The sequence below is a fragment of the Oncorhynchus kisutch genome, linkage group LG12, assembly GCF_002021735.2.
Source record: "Oncorhynchus kisutch isolate 150728-3 linkage group LG12, Okis_V2, whole genome shotgun sequence".
Classification (NCBI taxonomy): Eukaryota; Metazoa; Chordata; class Actinopteri; order Salmoniformes; family Salmonidae; genus Oncorhynchus; species Oncorhynchus kisutch.
The window spans coordinates 38,612,163-38,624,315 of NC_034185.2; the positions used below are offsets into that span (position 1 = coordinate 38,612,163).

A 12,153-nucleotide genomic window follows, 5' to 3' on the forward strand; every position below is an offset into this window, starting at 1 on the left:
CCTTTTTAGTTCCACAGGAAAGAAGGGGATGGTGATTCAGCCAGGCTGTTTCAAGCTGTTTCTGACATACTGTAGACCCCTGGACGTGCATCATGTCTTGATTAGTAACACAATCACAACCGCAACAACAACAACATAGCAAGGCCGCAGTGCTAGGATACTTGTTTGTTTAAGTGCCTTCGATTTATCTATTTTACAGACCTAAGACGTCTTGGTTTCCAGTGTAAGCACAACAAGTGAATCACAATATCCAGAGGAGAGTCCAGCCCTGGTGAAGTGGAGTGCTCATATTCTATTACACCCTCTCGTTACCCAGACAGGATTTCCAAAGGCCCTGTCCATTAATGCATCACGAACGAAGCATCTTCATCTTCAGGGGCAGGTCAGCTAAGTGAGACGGCTGGGTCCATAACTGGCTGGTAGGAAACCATTGTGACACTCACACACACACATTTGCACACAGACACGCACACAAACACTTCTTTGATAGGATGAGAGATGTATTCTGTCTGTCTGCATCAGTGTCCTTCAGCAGAGACTCATAGGTTAGATCGACTTTTCTCTTTCTCAACCCCGACTCTAAAGGTTCCTGCCTCCTGGGCACGACAAGTCATTTCAACGTGGAAATGTTGGTACAGAAGTTGATCAACCTGTATCCCCCCCCCCCCCCACACTCAAAAAGGGTTAGCCAGGGGTTTGTTGAATTCCCAACGTGTTGTCACTATGCTTTCAACCACCTAAAAGCACAACCACATTCCAATGGGAAAACAATGTCTGTTGGTTTAGCTGTCATCTAAACATGTTCTCCTTCAACCACTTGAAAGGACAACGACGTTCAAATGAGAATACAATGTCGGATATTTTTGTATTTATATCAACTTGATGTGGTATTACTGTGCTTCCTCTAATATCACAGCCAAACAACCTGGATTGCAGTTTAGATTGCATTCAAAGTACACAGTGCAAGTGTGTGTGGGAATGAAATGGGAATTAAAGACAGACTAAGTCAGTGGCACTGTTGCAACTATGCAAGCAGAAGACACAACTCCTTCAAATGTTTATATATGGTTGCGTTGACAACCAAACACAATTACCTATTCAGTTTGTCTACAAATGAATAATTGATATGTTGGATTCATGGTCGCCATCTCAACCAAAGATCAAAGTTCAAGAATAGGAAAGGAAAGGAATGGTGGATGTCTAGTCAGTTGTCCAACTGAATGTATCCAACTCCAACTGTTGGAGATTCTGCAACGAGTACTACAGCAATATTGAAGATCTCCACAGACCTTTGCATGCAATTTTGAACATGGCCGCTTTCTGCGTCTACACGAGAAGACATTTATAGTTACAGTAGGCTAACTTCCAAATGTGGCAGTGGATGTGTTGCTCATTTTAAAGTTGAATAAATGCTGTTACATTAGTTTGTAAAATAGCCTCAAATGTGGGCTATTTAATGTATTACAAAAGTATTATTGAATTGGTTATCAATGCAACCATATATCAACATTTAAATGATATCTAATGCATGGATCTAATGCATGGATTGGCTTAATCCTATTCTTTAACTTTAATGTTGGTTTAGTTAGAGACATGAATCCGAGATATAATTTGTTAACTTGTCAGCAAGTTAATAGGCTATTTACCGTATTGCAAAAGTGATATTGAATTGTGTTTGGTTGTCGACGCAACCAAATATCATAACTTGAAGGAGACGTATCTTTTGTGCCACTGACTTTCATTAAGGTTTGTCTAGGAAATAATGAGGAACATGTTGGATTCACGCTATTTAAAGTCTGATTAGATTTAGTCCGCTGGATGGAATCCCCCCGAGCTGACAGGGTGAAAATCTGTCCTTCTGCCCCTGAGCAAAGGCAGTTAACCCACTGTTCCCCGGGCGCCGACGACGTGGATGTCGATTTAAGGCAGCCCCAATGTACCTCTCTGATTCAGAAGAGTTGGGTTAAATGCGGAAGACACATTTCAGTTGGATACATTCAGTTGGACAACTGACTAGACATCCACCATTCCTTTCCTTTCCTATTCTTGAACTTTGATCTTTGGTTGAGATGGCGACCATGAATCCAACATATCAATTATTCATTTGTAGACAAACTGGATAGTGAATTGTGTTTGGTTGTCAACGCAACCATATATAAACATTTGAAGGAGTTGTGTCTTCTGCTTGCATAGTTGCAACAGTGCCACTGACTTAGTCTGTCTTTAATTCCCATTTGTCTACACATTAATAATTGATATGTTGGATTCATGTATATGTTTGCCCGATTTTTAGTAGAAGCCTGGATTAAATTGAAACGACAGCTGCTGATGACTTTGCAAATGCTATATAGGCCTGAATAGTATCATTGAGGATATAAGAGCATGGTTATGTTTCATATTCTCTTATAGACCTACCCATTGGAGTGATTTGGATAGCAACAGTGTATATATTTAGTTATTAAGAAAATATTTTTTCACGATAGCACATTGGTAGTAGTCAGTGAAAAATATCAAAGCTAAGCAGGCCTGGGCTTGGTTAAAACCCTGGAAATGGGAGACCAAATGAATAGCTATAGATATATCAACTCTGCTATAGGAGGTGCTACTCAGCCTAGTGTTTTCTTCTCTGATGTTCTCTGTGAGTTTGTACCCAAACACCCCACAGCCACACACATAGCAGCTCATGTACAACTCATTACAGACGTCCAAACAGCAGCAGCTACAACCTGCTCCGTTAATCTGTCACTACACACACACGCGCGTGCGCACGAACACACACACACACACACACGCGCACACACAGAGCCGGGGAGCCACGGGGTCACAATGGAAACTGTGAGTCATATGCTCTCTGCTGCCACTCTGAACCTAAATCAATTTAGCATTGAGTCACCACAGGGCTTTCTGTGTATGTGTGTGTCTGTGTGTGTGTGTATGCATGCCATTTTCCTGAGTGTGTACAAGCATATTGTACCAGAATGTTTCCATTAGTAAGAGCACATGCACATGTGGCGCGCACTTGCTTGCTTGCACAATGTGTTTGCTTGCTTGCGTGGGTTTGTAAGCCTGTGTGTTTATCTTTGGATGCAAATGTGTGTTTGTGCATGTATACCTACCTATATGTGCATGCCTGCCTTCCAGCCTGTGTGTCACACATACTTTACCCAGTAAGGCAGAGGGCAGGCACAGCGTGGAGGGGAAATCCTCTCTCCATGAGGAGGTACAATTGAAACCATAGCTTCTCCCTCCCTCCCTCCCTCCCTCCCTCCCTCCCTCCCTCCCTCCCTCCCTCCCTCCCTCCCTCCCTCCCTCCCTCCCTCCCTCCCTCCCTCCCTCCCTCCCTCCCTCCCTCCCTCCCTCCCTCCCTCCCTCCCTCCCTGTCGTGTGGGAGTCTGGGTGTGTATTGTTAATCTGTTCTTTCCTCTCTTTCCCTCAGCTCCGTCTGTCCTTACTGAGATGAGATAAAACAGAACGGAAGAGAATAAAAGAAGAAAAGGGTAACTTCATGAGACGAAGAAGAGAAGAGGCGTGTTAACAGACTACTCAGTTGAGGCGTGGGCAGCAGGCCATCTCAACGTTAAGGCAGCGGGCAGTCAGGGAAGCTTGAAATAGAAGCTCGGGGGATTTCTTCTATCCAACAGAGAAGCCGCAGCAGAAGCTGGGAGGCGGAGGCAGCACCTTTAGTCACTCATTTAAAGGTGAATCTCTATGGGAACTGTGGAAACGCCTCAAAAACATCCATAACAAAAGTTTGCAATCAAGTGACGGAAAAAGTCAACCCTGTAATTCATTAATTGCCCTGTTGCCACAGTCAACATGAATGCTATTTTTCCTTGACAAAGAGAGTGGTTCGGCCTTCCTCTTGTCGACACACTGTTGTAACACTTAGAAGACTAAATGAGTGCCGTGGTCCTTCTCAGATATACAGAGAACATTCCTCTCGAAGATAGACATAAACCCAGCAGCAGGTACTATCTCCATCCGTTAAGTCATTCAGTCTGAAGCCTTCATGCATTTTGCTGGGCACAAATATGGTCAATATGTCACTGACGTTGGTCGACTCGCCACACATTTTCCATACAGATAAGACCTTTTAAGCACACACACACACACACACACACACACACACACACACACACACACACACACACACACACACACACACACACACACACACACACACACACACACACACACACACACACACACACACACACAAAGGCACACACAAATAATGGCCTGTGTGTGGTTGCACTGTTGTGATAAGCAGTGCACTGGCCCTACATGTAAATGCATGTGAATCCACATGGAGATAAGAAGCGGTACATTACGTCTCTGGTCCTGGCTGTGTTTCTCTGTGATACGGCACCTCAGATTCTATCAGGGAGACTTTGGCAGCCCGCGAACAGTGGTGGTAACACAGCCCCAACAGGATTTAACAGATAGCCATAGGCACCGGTCACCAGTGGCAGGTTGGGCTGAAAACAGTCCAACGCTATTCTGTATTTAACAGATTCTAGCTAGATGTAAAGTAGATTTAAAATGTAGCTTGTGTTGTGGTGTGACAGCACTGACAGGAGTAGGAGTGAGTCTGAGACAGACAGACAGACAGACAGGTAGGTGGGTAGGTAGGTGGGGGAAATAGAGAGACTGAAACCAGCCTTAGTGGAGTCAGATGAGTGTTCAGCCATCCACAGTCAGCCTACTGCATTCTCACAAACACCAGCCGACCTTTTAGGGATGCTAACTAATATCAAAGCTGGGATGATCATTATCATGATTCTGGTGATAATGAGAACATGCCTCTGCTTTGTTTGGGTTAAGGCTCGGGTTGCTACGCAGCACTTTGTGACAAACATATTTGTATTAAGTCAGTACAATTTGATTGGATACGGTTTTAAAAGCACTCCCCCGCGCACGCGTATTGTTACAGTAGATGATTCTAACTGACACATAACATCTAAAATGCATTATGAAACATGGAAATACATCCATACTGACTGCATTATGAAATACACCCATATTGTACAGCTCCAACAGTTTGCTAGAAAGTATTTTCTTTGAATTCCTCTATTCTGAATAGAACCAGCAATAGCCCGCCAGTCTGCCAGCCAGAGTCAGTGTCTTGGCTCCCATCCACTGTAGCAGAACATAACATTTAGAATGGAGTGGCTGGCTGCCTGAGATGACTCATCCTCCATTGATGAGCAGCACAGCCATCCATTCCACCTCAGGGAACCAGGCCCAGGCAGCACAGAGCTCTCCTCTCCCAAACATGGTTCTCCTGACTGGATTGGGCCTCCTTTCCCCTTCTCATCAGCTACGCAGACCCCAGCAGCCCAGAGCTTCTTTCCCCCTCACACGGCCCTCCCGCCTGGGCTGGGCTTCCTCTCCTCTCCCCCTCTCCCCCGACATGCAGCCTCCAGCAGTTCTAAAGCTTAAATTAGAGGCTTGGCGCTGGGCCAGGTGAGCAGGCTCTCTCAGTAGACTGCTACATAACAGGCAGGCTGCCATTCATTCTGCTAGAAGACTGGGACTGAGTGAGTCACATTCATAGTAGAGAGGGGTTGAGGCCTAGTACACTGGCTATGCCTGTTGGTTTTTACGAATGAGAGTGTCCTGAAATGCATTTAGTTGGTTCATGAACATGACTTAACAACGTGTAGCATTGCGCATCCCCGTAGCAATAGCGTTCTTGCATAATCATATGCAATAGGTTCAATATGCCTAATACAATGTGTACACGGTAAACATCGAGTCACCAGAGTCACGATGAACCGAGTCACCAGAACTCTGTCACATAGAAAGGGCAAAATAATGAAATCTCTAGTTTGAATGTGTGTAGTGTGACCATCCTAATAGTCTGTCTGCTACTAGCGCAAGCATTTGCACCAGATCCAATCGAAGTGTGGGGAGAGCCAAGAGACCTGTATACAATGCACACTAAGAAAGAGGGTTCCTCAAGGGTTCTTTGGTAAGGGTGATGGTTCTATGTGGAACCATAATGACTCAAATAACCGTTGCAGGCCGTTAATGGTTCTTTGCAGGTCAGAAAATGATTATTTCCTCTCTTAGTGATAATTCAAATTAAGGGTCGGCGGCTCATTTGAATATTTGGGGGGCGGGGTTTGCGCACAACTCTTTTTGCGCAACCGTGAGTGAGAGTGTCATTCCAGTTTATCTAATGTGTTGTGTTATGCCATTTCATTATATATGACTATGGCCAGTGATGGTGTCTTGTAGAAGACTCAAGTATGGCCTTGTGTCAATTGAGAATGGTTATCCAAGTCATTGATTTGCAATTCTTTCCTCAGGGACTCACAGACACTCCTGAGCTAGCACACCTGATTCAACGTGTCAATTATTAACACAATAATAACACATATGGCATTTTTAACTATATCATAGGGTTATCTGGAATGAAAAACCGTGGATGGTTCTTCAAAATGTTATTTGTAGAACCCTTGAGATTGAGAGAGGTTCTTAATAGAACCAATTCTCTAGAAAAGGTTCTATATAGCACCAAAAGACGTTGTAACCATAGCGGAACCCTTTTTAGTGCTAAAATAAAAACAATATATGGGTCTTTTTGTAGTACCATAAAGGTTCCATTTAGACTCTTATAAGCACGGTTCTTCATTGAACCTTCAAAAAGGGTTCTATATATCACCAAAAATAGCCTTTATTTGGCACTATATAGAAAACAATGTTTACCTGTGTGTACAGGTATTATACAGCATGGGGCAAAACAATATGAAAATACAAAGCTATAACATTGATATCAACTGCTGTCGTTGATATTTGACATTTCCTTTCATTTTATAGCCTTTTATCTTGCGTTTGTTCCTCCACATAGTGATTATATCACCTCGTCTGTGAGATTGGTTCTGAGAGTGGCTCACTCATTCCTCTCTCTGTTATTACATCAGCAGTCAGAGGGTCATCTCAGCACCATATTGCACAAACTGAGTATTCTAGAAACCATCTGCTGGGTTTCTCACTGTAGACCTTGCACTGCCGCTAGCTCTCAGAATCCACTTCACAAAGCAATACCACAGAACGAATGTCCTTCACACTACAGCACCAATGTGTTTTACTGTACACAGCAGATATCTCTCGCACAAGAAAAAAACAAAAACATCTCACCTACTGTATAGCAAACGCTAATGGTATATCCCATTACCAGATACATTTAGCTAAATCTTTAAAGACATGTACTAAATGTTCCCAGTGTCTTTGGGATGAGTATGTCTTTGGGATGAGTATGTCTTTGGGATGAGTAGATCTTTGGGATGAGTAGATCTTTGGGATGAGTATGTCTTTGGGATGAGTATGTCTTTGGGATGAGTATGTCTTTGGGATGAGTAGGTCTTCGGCATGAGTATGTCTTTGGGATGAGTAGGTCTTTGGGATGATGAGATGTTCAGCCAAGTTCCAGACGTGGTTGTGGTTATTCGACCCAATGGGATACTACAGTTCAGGTGTTACCCAGGCTATTGTCAGTGTTTAGAATAGTACTGTCTCTATATACAGTGTTCCCTCAGTAGTCCAGTTGCCAGGTGAGGTGAGTAGTGACTGTGGAATGTGCACTGGGCATGTCTGTTTAGTCTGCTCCTGAACACTGTGAAGGAGCTGCTATGTTCTTTTCTTGGCTGGCATGGCATTGACACTACTCTAGGACTAGGTGTGTGTGTGTGTTTGTGTATGTGTGTGTGTCTGCCCGTGTGGTTGTGCGCCTACGTTCGAAGCCTGCGTTTGTGTGCATGTTGACGTATGTGTGACCGGGCCCATTAGAAAAGAACAGAAGACAAGGTTAGAAGGATTACATCCTCCGGGTGATTTATGCAGTTGTCTTTGAAAGGGATTGTATCTCCAGAGAAGTTGAAACGGTGATAAGAGCTCAGTCTTTTGATGTATGCGTTTTGCATAAATGACGATGAATCCATTGACAGAAATGAACACGGTCTGTGTGGTTTCATGGTGGTACCATTCGGCCTAAAACGCACACCATCCATTTCAAAAGAGTGAAGCAGAATGGAGAGGTGAGACCAGAAGCGTGACCTTACCTGACTGCACAGTAGATGACAGTTTTGTTTATGTTGACAAAATGTAAGCTGAGTGGCAGATAGTGAACTGTCACTAAACAGAGCTGCTAGCTAGGGGTCATTGTTACTGATTGCTGACACAGTACATAAGTGACACACACACACACACACACTGACATGATTGTGGACTATGCACACGGAGCTCAGTCACCACGTCACAGGACAACAACTTCAGCTGTCCCCCAACCACACATGATGCTGTTCAAGTCAGCAGGAATGGTTGGTTGAGCAGGCTGGGTTGAGTCCATGAGAATTAACATACAATACAGGGTATTCTCAGCCTTGTCTCATCTCTGCATGTCTTCACAATTGTCTGAGAAGTGCTCTGGGGGTGCCCTACTTACAGGACAAAACATGAAAGATGGGATCCCTGAGTTCTTATCACAAAGCAGGGATCTTACAAACATCTGATGTATAGAAAACGTGCATTCAGCAGGCTTTCAGTAGTCAAGTCATTCTTGTAGTAAAGCAGAGATCAGAAAGACCTCTAAACCTACAGTAGAATGTATCATACACACTCCGTTAGCTGTTTCTCTCTGATCTTCTACAGCAAGACTCTCCTAACCTCAAATCAGTTACAGGCATTATCTACCAGATACAGTCACAGTTTATCTGATTTGGAGTCAGTAACAGGCCGTGTCCTAACACACACACACACACACACACACACACACACACACACACACACACACACACACACACACACACACACACACACACACACACACGTGCCCTTAGACAGGATATGGCAGTTTTCTCCACTCTAGTCACAACATCCATATCTATTTCTCTAAACCATGATCTCCTACTCATGGAAAACAGAGACACACAGACATATTTTTGTAATGGTTTCCGTTCATGTTGGCTTGCCTGTGGTAGCCAACGTTCCAGTCATGTGAGCTGTGATGGAATGCTGGGACCTCATGACCTGTACTGTACACCTCAGGCATGTTCTGTACAACATGTTGCCTTCTGTTAGCTGGTTATAATAGCAATGCATCATTACTGTCGCCAGTAATACAGTAACTCAAGCATGCTGACTGCAGGGTGTGCAAAGCTGGGCCACCTGATGCAGAGCACAAGCAGGTCAGATGAGGAGCTGGGAGAGAGAGAGGGGATCTGGTCATGCCGCCCGCTGAAGCAGATTGTAACCGAGGTCTCTGAGTCCTTGCCAACAAACTATCAAGCATTATTTTGTGTTTAACAACACACATTCTGACCAGTGGACTGAGGGTCAAGAAAACACCCTCCCCAGCATGAATATCACCACTGCTGCTGTGGTGGGTGGTGCAGGAGGGGGAGGGGCTGCTGCTGACCCCAGAACTGTGGGAGTTTAAGGCAGTTGGAAAGAAGGCAATGTACACAACATGTGTGAAGGTGTCGAATGAATGTTCTCTGGCGAAGGTGAAGTCAATGGGGTGGGCCGAGTTGTTTGGTCCAAAAAGGCTGCTGGCTGTCACTGTACAAGCTACCAATCGAAAAACGCACAGCTGACCTCCAATGCAGGATCATACATGGGGCGATAGCCCCTGGTGCGTCTAGATCTAAGCGTTGGGGAGGGTTGTCCGTTGTGTACGTTAGCTCATCTCTTCGTACAGTGTCCAGGACTGGTAAGAATGTTTACTCTGCTAACCAGCTGGTTCTTGGTGGAGGGGTTCTCTTCCAGGCTGTTCATTCTAGGACTGAAATACAGTTTCAGGCACAGGAGCGGTAGTCCTGCTGAACCTGTCAGGAGAAGCCAGGTTGACAATCTGGAAGACCAGGTAGAACTGTAATCTGTACAGGAGTCTACAGGGGTCTGTAGGAGTCTGGGGTCTACAGGGGTCTACAGGAGTCTGTAGGGGCTACATTAATACCATTACTTTTTGCAGTAACAAGTAACATAACGAAGTTACTGTTCCATTTTGAGTAATAATATTAGTTACTGATCAAAGAAGTCAGTTGTTACTTTTGTTATCATTCCCTTCCTATTGTAGTTATTGATCCATATATTGTGATTATTGTTCCCTCTCTGTTGACGCAATATAAAATAATCCCCCTGCCCCAGATTCAAGTTGTTTTCGTCCTCTCACCAAGTTCCTGTTAACACACACACTACTACTAACAGCTTTAGTTGGGGAGGTGAAACATGGCAGAAGCGTCTAAAACATGAACTTTCTCAGCGTGGAAGTACTCCCATTACTTTGACTTGTAGGACAAAATGACAAGGATATAACTGCAAAACAGTGACTGTGACCAGGCAAGAAACACCTCCCCTCTGCTATCAACACGACTTCCAATCCCTTGAAGCACCTGCAAAGGCAACACGCAAACTTCTGTTTTTCTTAGACTCGTACACATCAGCACGGTTGTACATGACGGTTGAATGTTGATGTACTGTACGGTCTTGACCCAATAAAGTGTTTTTCTCTCTCTCTCTCCTCCCTTCCTTCTCCCCATTTCATCTATCTCTGTCTGGTGAGGGCTTTTCAGTTGTACCAACACAGTATATCACCACAAGCTAGGGGTCCAACCCATTGTTGGCAAACACTTCCATTTCTTCCCCATAAAACTTTTTCAAAAGGAAGAAATCATCAATCCAGTCCTACAATTGCACAGTGCCCTCTATCTGACCCTGAGGCATCAATTTTAAATGTATTTTTTTTTATTGTTGGACATAAGACTGTAAAAACACCAGGAAATCAGCTCCAAGTGATTTTAATTTTGGAAATCCTCCCAAGTATTCCCACGCATAATAGAGAGACGTGATCGTGTACAAATGTTAGCAAGGTTAGAAATGATTATGTTTCAGTCAAATATCTGTTTGTCTATGCGGCTGAATCTCGTTGATAATCCCTGGGCCAGATTCTCTTCTGAACAACGAGATCAGTGAGCAAGGAAACCCAAACACCACACCACCTTCTCTTACAAACTTCTCAGCGCCGCACCCCCGCAGCACAGCGGAAGACTGCTACTTGTTTGATGCATGCTTAAACCAACATCCAAACGGCATAGTTTGATTTCTTTGAACTGTGCTTCTGCTGCTCAGATCATGCTTCTACGCTACAGTCGAGACGATGGGGCCTACCACCTGCAATGTCATAACCGATGATGGCAACGTGGTGAGACTTCAAAGGTGGATAGATACTGCTGCTGTAGATGCGCTAGTTATTGGTGCATTGACACATTTAAAAACAGGTCTCTCATACTTTTCACTGACTTAATTGTCTTCTTTGGGGATATGTTGTTATTGTCATCAGATAGTTACAATATGGAGACAATTTCACAATGCTTCATAGTAATTCATAATAATCGATAAGGGATGGGTACACCAATCAGCATATAGCTACACTCTAAAAGTAGGTGTTCAACAAGGGTTCTTCAAAGATCCTCGAAGTTCTTCAAAGAAGCTTATGGTTCTTGGCACTGAAAATTGCACCAAAAGGTTCTTCAAAGAACCCCATAGGAGGTGGGGTTCATCGAGGAACCTCCTTAGTTGGTGTGGGGTTTTGCAAGAACCTAACTGCCCAACTGAAACATTTCGAATTGAATTTGAAAGGGGGCAAGTGCCGGCACTTAAACTGAGGAGCTCTTTACATTTTTCAGCTAAGGTAAAGTTTGTCCCTTATATGATCTAAATTGATATTGTTTTATTATGATACCATCGATCTTTTCAGGGCTCGCGAGTGTTGCAGCGGGGCTCCCGGGTGGCGAAACGTTCTAAGGCACTGTATCTCAGTGCTAGAGGCATCCCTACGAGACCCTGGTTCCATTCCAAGCTGTATCACAACCAGATGTGATTGGAAGTCCCATAGGGTGGCGCACAATTGGCCCAGCGTTGTTCATGTTAGGGTTTGGCCGGGGGTAGGCCGTTATTGTAAATAAGAATTTGTTCTTAACTGGCTTGCCTGCTAAATAAAGGTTACTTTAAAAAAATCATAATCTTAGAATATATAGTTTTTTAAATATTTGTGCAAATCTCTCAAAAACAGAAATTGGAGACAATTCAATGGATATCAATCAACAGAGGTAAGAATATGCAGTCTATAAGAATATGTTGAAGGCTAGC

The 12,153-nt window shown here is 43.9% G+C and overlaps 1 long non-coding RNA gene across 1 annotated transcript; it reads left to right on the plus strand.

The window, feature by feature from the left end:
- The first annotated feature begins 207 nt into the window (after positions 1-207).
- LOC116376527 (uncharacterized) lies at positions 208-10,519 on the plus strand. The gene is made up of 2 exons (XR_004211943.1): positions 208-419; positions 3,437-10,519. It is a non-coding gene; the product is annotated as an uncharacterized LOC116376527 (long non-coding RNA).
- The last annotated feature ends 1,634 nt before the right edge of the window (positions 10,520-12,153 follow it).